General features: G+C 51.9%; 1 non-coding gene across 1 annotated transcript; it reads right to left on the reverse strand.

The window, feature by feature from the left end:
- Nucleotides 1-5,545: 5,545 nt before the first annotated feature.
- On the reverse strand, nucleotides 5,546-5,627 carry TRNAS-AGA (transfer RNA serine (anticodon AGA)). The gene has a single exon. It is a non-coding gene; the product is annotated as a tRNA-Ser (tRNA).
- Nucleotides 5,628-6,759: the final 1,132 nt, after the last annotated feature.

Here is a 6,759-nt window from a genome sequence, read left to right on the forward strand (position 1 = left end):
GTATCCTGCAACTTTGGAGACAAACCCTGCACAAATTGACTCCTAAGTGCAGGGTCATTCCACTGAGTGTTAGTGGCCCATCTCCTAAACTCTGAGCAGTACTCCTCAGCAACCCAGGCTCCCTGTTTACACCTAAAGATTCGAGATTCCGCCAGGGCGACGCCATCAGGATCCCCATACACAAGCGCCAAGGCCGCAAAAAACTCATCCACGGATTCTAATGAAAGAGAGAATCATCCGGTAGGGAGAAGGCCCAGGATTGGGGATCCCCTTTAAGAAGGGACATAATGATTCCCACCCGTTGCTCTTCACTCCCTGATGAACGAGGGCACAGCCTGAAATACAATTTACAGGCTTGCTGGAATACCAAGAATAGATCTCTCCCTCCAGAAAATCTGTCAGGGAGGGATACCTTAGGTTCTGTCTGAGCCTGTCTCTGAACCAAGCCCCAAAAGCCCACCAACTGCTTCAGTTGCTGCACCAACTCACCGCACAGCCCCCTAATCTCATCAGTAAGGGTCTGCAGCATTTGGGCAAAGGTCTGAACTGGGTCCATGGCTCAGCAGGAAAAAAATTATCGTTTGGTGATAATGTCACGTGGAGCCATCCTGTGTGACGCGACCAGCAGGCCAGTAACTGGGACAACAAGACGCGGCACGTGAAGCTGTCCTGTGTGACACGGCCCGCAGGCCGGTAACTAAAACAGCAGGACGTGGCACGTGATACTGTCCTGTGTGACACGGCCCGCAGGCCGGTAACTGTAAACAACAAGACAAGGGGGAGGGAGCACAGCTACAACGGTGGGCCCTGCGATAGGGAAAGGGGACGTGGATACCTCCTGCACTCCCATGAGTCAGTGTCCCTAACGCTCCTAACGTTCCCTATGCCGGTTCCGCACCGGGCGCCGCTCAAGATACCTGTCGCCCTGGCACACCCTACACCTATCCCTTGCTAGGGAGCTGGGTGGCGCAGGCACTGGCCCCACCGCTGTACTAATACACACGAAGGGAAAACACAAACAGGGGAACACCACTTAGCTTTACTCTGTGCACTTGCTCCCGGCAACAGAGTCTACCACCAGAATACAGCTCTCCTCCTGAAATGCTGCCACCAAGCTCTGTCAGAGCTACAAGGAAATCCCCTATGACTCCTTCCACACCAGGGCTCTGACCGTGCTGCAAGGAGCTCTCTCCAGCTCCTTCCTCCACCAGGGATTGTTGGAGATGAATACTATCACCAACACTGATTGCAACACCTGTGACTCTTTTATAGCAGAGCCAGCAATCACACCTGCATATCATAAACATGCGCACTTAACTAAAGAAACTGAGTGCAATGATGCTCACCACCACCGGGGGGCAAATTTAGAACAAACGACACCACAGTTCAATAATCCAAATGGCCACCGGGGGCAAAAACATCTCTAAGCACAGCTTGAGAAAAAAAAAAGGTTACCTGTGCTTTTATCTGTCCTGATCCCGCATGTATCATGACACCTACATAGTTTGGTGTCATCAGCAAAGACTGACACTTTATCCCATTCACAAGGTCATTAAAAAAGAGGTTTAAAAGAATGGGGCCTAGCACAGATCCATGCGATCCCCATTTCTCCCAGTATCGATACCTGCGGTCACCACTGCTCCCAGTACTGATACCTGCCGTCCCCACTTCTTGCAGTACCGATACATGCGTTCCCCACTGCTCCCAGTACCGATACCTGCGGACCCCACTGCTCCCAGTACTGATACCTGTGGTCCCCACTGCTCCCAGTACCGATACCTGTGGACCCCACTGCTCATCCAGACAGAAGTCGCCTTCTCTGATCACTTTCCTCTAGAATCGATTGTGACAGGTGGTTTGTTGTCAATGCGTTTCAGAGTGAAATCCGACTCCTTCCTCAGGGCAAGACTTTCACATGTGGGCAACACAGGTGCCAAAGAAAACCTCCCTCACCTTCAGCAGGAGGCAGCCAGGCCCTTTAATGTTAGTTGGGTGATTTGGAGCGTCTGTCTTGTGGGGTGCACTTATATAGTGCTGGGTGACCGCCTGATCAAATAGCATGGGTGTCTTCTATAGGCTGTAATCGGGTCACTGTGCATCGCACGTACCTGTGTGACTGGTGCCCTATACAAGCATCATCCGGGTTCATGTGTAATATGACGCAGCCATCCCCGCCATGACTCAGCAGGTTTGTGGGCAGGGCAAGACTGACCATCGGGCACTTCTGGCAAATGCCAGAAGGGCCGGTGCCTGTAGTGGGCCACTCCATCCATTCCTGCTTCCAGGGCACTGCACGCAAATGCAGAGTCCCCCTCCTGCAACGACGCCACATGGATACAGGCAGCAGCGGCAGCTCAGGTGTCGGACAGTGATGATGTGCGCTGCGGTCACCCGACCACAAGGGGGCAGGAGTGCTCATTATCCCCTCTGAGGACGGGATGAGACGCTGCACGGCACTTCTGACCCCCCCGCAGGACTCGGTACAGGCAGGGGCAGGGGTCGCAGCAGCCATGAGGCCCAGAGTCTTAAGGGGCCCGATTGCGGAGCTGCAGCTGCTCATTGGCTGTGCAGCTCCATTCTCACTCAGGCTGCAATTGGCTGATCTGTGCGCACAAGACCTGTGATGAGGTTACAGGAGGGGAGGAGCCAGGGGTCACATGATCAGGAGCCTCGGTGTGTGTGTGTGTGTATGCAGGACTCTGCTGTGCTGGTTACCATGGTGCACTGCTGGATGAGGGTAAGTTTCTGTGTGGGGTCATAAGGGGTTTACAGGGTGGATGCAGCAAAGCCATGTGTGTACAAGGTGTACGGAGCGGAGCCGTGTTTATGAAGTGTATGGAGCGCAGCCGTGTGTGTATGAGGTGAACATGAGCAGAGCCACGTGTGTACGAGGTGAACATGAGTGGAGACGCGTGTGTATGAGGTGTACAGAGTGGAGTCGTGTGTGTACTTGATGTACGGAGCGGTCGTGTGTGTGCGAGGTGTACGGAGCGGAGCCGCGTGTGTATGGGGTACGCGGAGTGGAGCCGTGTGTGTACGGAGTGGAGCAATATGTGTACGGGATGTACGGAGCGGAGCCAAGTGTGTACGAGGCATACAAAGCGGGCTTTTCCCACGGACACAGGAGTGCACAGCGGAGCCCTGAGGAGCACTTTAAAGCTCGCACATGACGTTCCATTGGAAGTGATGTGCTGGAAGCTGACCGGAAATGAGATAATTTCATGAGGAGATTGTGATGGAACTAGGAATTCTTCAGATCCATCACCGTGTCCTCCTCCGACAGCGCGAACAGCAGGATCGCATTGGAATCGGGAATGCCGGCCATGTGAGCGGATCATGATATGTCCTGCACCGGGAGGCTCAGGTGGGCACTACAATGGGAGCCGGGCTGCTATATCTTTATAGAATCTTTCTTTAATTCTTTCTCTCTGTTTCTTTCTTTCTCTGTTCTTTCTTTCTCATTCTCTGTTCTGTCTTTCCCTCATTTTCTTTCTCTCTCTCTGTTCTTTCTTTCTCTCTCTAATCTTTCTTTTTTCTTTCTCACTCTCTCTCTATTCTTTCCCCTCTTTCTTTCTTTTTCTTCCTCTCTTTCTTTTTCTCTGTTCTTTCTTTCTTTCTTAACTTCTTTCTCTCTCTCTGTTCTTTATTTCTTTCTCTCTCCGTTCTTTTTTCTTTCTCTCTCTGTTCTTTCTTTCTCTCTCGCTCTCCCTTCTTTCTTTCTCTCTCTGTTTTCTTTTTTTTCTCTCTGTTTTCTCGCTTCCTTAGTACCAGTCAGTGTGCCAACAGTACCAGCAAATGTGCCCATAATGCCAGCCACTGTGCCCTCAGTACCAGTCAGTGTAATCTGCAGTGCTAAATGGGTGCATTTTGGCTTGGACATGGGTGCAACTAGTTGTGAAATGGGTGTGGCTGGGGCATGGCCTAAAACTTGCAGCGGCGCGCTGTGCACACAGCAGTCTTTGTCCCTCTTTCCCTTCTTCAAAAGTTGGGAGGTATGATAGGGGCGGCTATGACCAGGGGGTCTGGTTGCCCAATGGATAGCAGTTCTGCCAGGAATTCTGTCACCGTGCGTACAAAAGGGGACAGAGCTTTGGGAGGAGTACTGCAACTAAAAGCAATAAATAGGATGGAGCTGAAATCCTGGGCACAGCTGTGACTACATGTTATATAGTCGTGTTACTCTCCTCTCACTTCTTGTAACCTACAACTGTACAAATATATTATATAGTCACCATGTGACTAGTGGGTCTGTGTAACTTCAAATGCCAGGGCTGAATTTCAGTCCCAGGCCAGCCCTGTTTGTGGGTGTCTGTTTTCATCAGGATTTTGCACCTTTGCTGCCTCCGCCTTGATCATTGGGGTCTGCAGCATCCTGCAGTGCATTTGTAACCTGGCTTAGGGTTAGTGAGGCTGTCCTGTCCTGTTCTGTCCTGTTGAATTCAGTAACATGGCTGCCGCTGGATGCCATTTATCTGATAAAGAACCAACAAAGTTTAAAACACAAAAATCCCTTATTCAGAGGACACCAAGGTCTTTGAAACAGACAAATGTTTACTGGTTAGTTCACATTTATCAGCCTCGGACTGATCCCGATGATCACATCTGTCCTGTCCTGACACATTTCCATCATCTGTAAGATCAGACTGACACGAATCTGAGTGTGACCTCTCCTTCAGGCCGTGTTCAGACAGGCATCAGTCTCCTCCAGGAATCTCAGACGGTTCTCACCGTAGAGCGACCTGTCTTCTTACGTCTACATCCGATAATCATGATGAAGGACAGTTTCCGGGGTAATAATAGAAATGTATCTGTGATAATCGGGCGTCACATGGATCATCTCGGGGATTGGATTATATTACGCCTCCATAGACCTGAACGGGAGAGTCTCATCCAAGACTCAGAAGTGAGCGCTGGAGGAGGCGATGGTTTTATGGACGCTAAAGGGCCTGTCACACTAGGCGATATCGCTGTGTCTGATACTTACCTACGACCGGCTCCCCCGCTGGTTTTCGCTGATCGCGCGAGAACGTCCTTGGCCACTTCTCGTCGTCAGCTTCCTGCGGCACTTCCTGTGGAGAGACGAGCAACGAGCGTGGAGCCGGGCGGGAGGACGTCAAGATCGCCTAGTGTGACAAGTAAGTAGTAACCCCCGACCCCAGCGATGTCGCTGGTGAGATCTGCCTGTGTGGCAGCTCACTAGCGACCACTTAGCGATGTACCAGCAATCCTGACCGCATCATATCACTGGTCGGGATCGCTGGTGCATCGCTAAGTGTGACAGTACCTTAAATCTGTGTGAGAAACCTGTCATCTGAGAAACGGGAGAAAGTCTCCGGAGCCGATCTCCTGATAGCGGACATTATAGCAGAACATTACACCTACAGGGGGCAGTAGAGAGGTGGATTACTTCTTATATATTTCCACAGCCATGTAGAAAGGAGAGAGGGGTTGTCCATCCACCGACCACAGTCACGTGTAGCATGTTCAACGGCCTCCCAATTTTAGATTAAAATATTTTTTTTTCCTTTTGAAAAAAATACATTCACGTAGTCGGCAGGATTTGAACCTGCGCGGGGAGACCCCAATGGATTTCTAGTCCATCGCCTTAACCACTCGGCCACGACTACAGCTGTCAGTGCTGTGGTTCCTCCCACTCTCCTTATGTGGGGCTGCTCTATTAGGGTAATTATGGTTCCTAATTCACTGCAGCGCGGATCATCCAGACAGAAGTCGCCTTCTCTGACCACTTTCCTCTAGAATTGATCGTGGTTACAGATAATGTTCTAAATGAAATAGAAACTCTACATCTGGGCGCTGCGGTGAGAGGAGAGAAAGGCCGAGGAAGATGTCCTGTCCTGGGAAACAGGGAGAACCGGGGAAATGTCTGTGACTTACACCAGCAGCAGGATCAGCAGAGTTCTCATCTAGGTTTCTTTGTGGTCATCCCAACCACAAGGGGGCAGGAGCGCTCATTATCCCCTCTGAGGACGGGATGAGGCGCAGCTCGGCACTTCTGACCCCCCGCAGGACTCGGTACAGGCAGGGGCGAAATACCCCAGTCTCCGGGGTCACAGCAGCGACGAGGCCCGGAGTCTTTAGGGGCCCGATCGCGGAGCAGCAGCTGCTCATTGGCTGTGCAGTTCCGCTCTCAGGCTGCAATTGGCTTCTCTGTGCGCACAGGACCTGTGATGAGGTCACAGGAGGGGAGGAGCCAGGGGTCACATGATCAGGAGACTCCGTGTGTGTGTGTGTGTGTGTGTGTATGCAGGACTCTGCTGTGCTGGTTGTCATGGTGCACTGCTGGATGAGGGTAAGTTTCTGTGTGGGGTCAGGAGGGGTTTACAGGGTGGATGTAGCAGAGCCATGTGTGTACAAGGTGTACGGAGCGGAGCCGTGTTTATGAAGTGTATGGAGCGCAGCCGTGTGTGTATGAGATGAACGTGAGCGGAGCCACGTGTGTACGAGGTGAACGTGAGTGGAGCCGCATGTGTACGAGGTGAACGTGAGTGGAGCCGCATGTGTACGAGGTGAACGCGAGTGGAGCCGCGTGTGTATGAGGTGTACAGAGCGGAGTCGTGTGTGTACTTGATGTACGGAGCGGAGCCGTGTGTGTACGGAGTGGAGCCATATGTGTACGGGATGTATGGAGAAGAGCCAAGTGTGTACGAGGCATACAAAGCGGGCTTTTCCCGCGGACACAGGAGTGCACAGCGGAGCCCTGAGGAGCACTTTAAAGCTCGCACATGACGTTCCATTGGA

This window comes from Dendrobates tinctorius, unplaced genomic scaffold (assembly GCF_039654945.1).
Source record: "Dendrobates tinctorius isolate UK_male_01 unplaced genomic scaffold, ASM3965494v1 ptg000251l, whole genome shotgun sequence".
Lineage (NCBI taxonomy): Eukaryota > Metazoa > Chordata > Amphibia > Anura > Dendrobatidae > Dendrobates > Dendrobates tinctorius.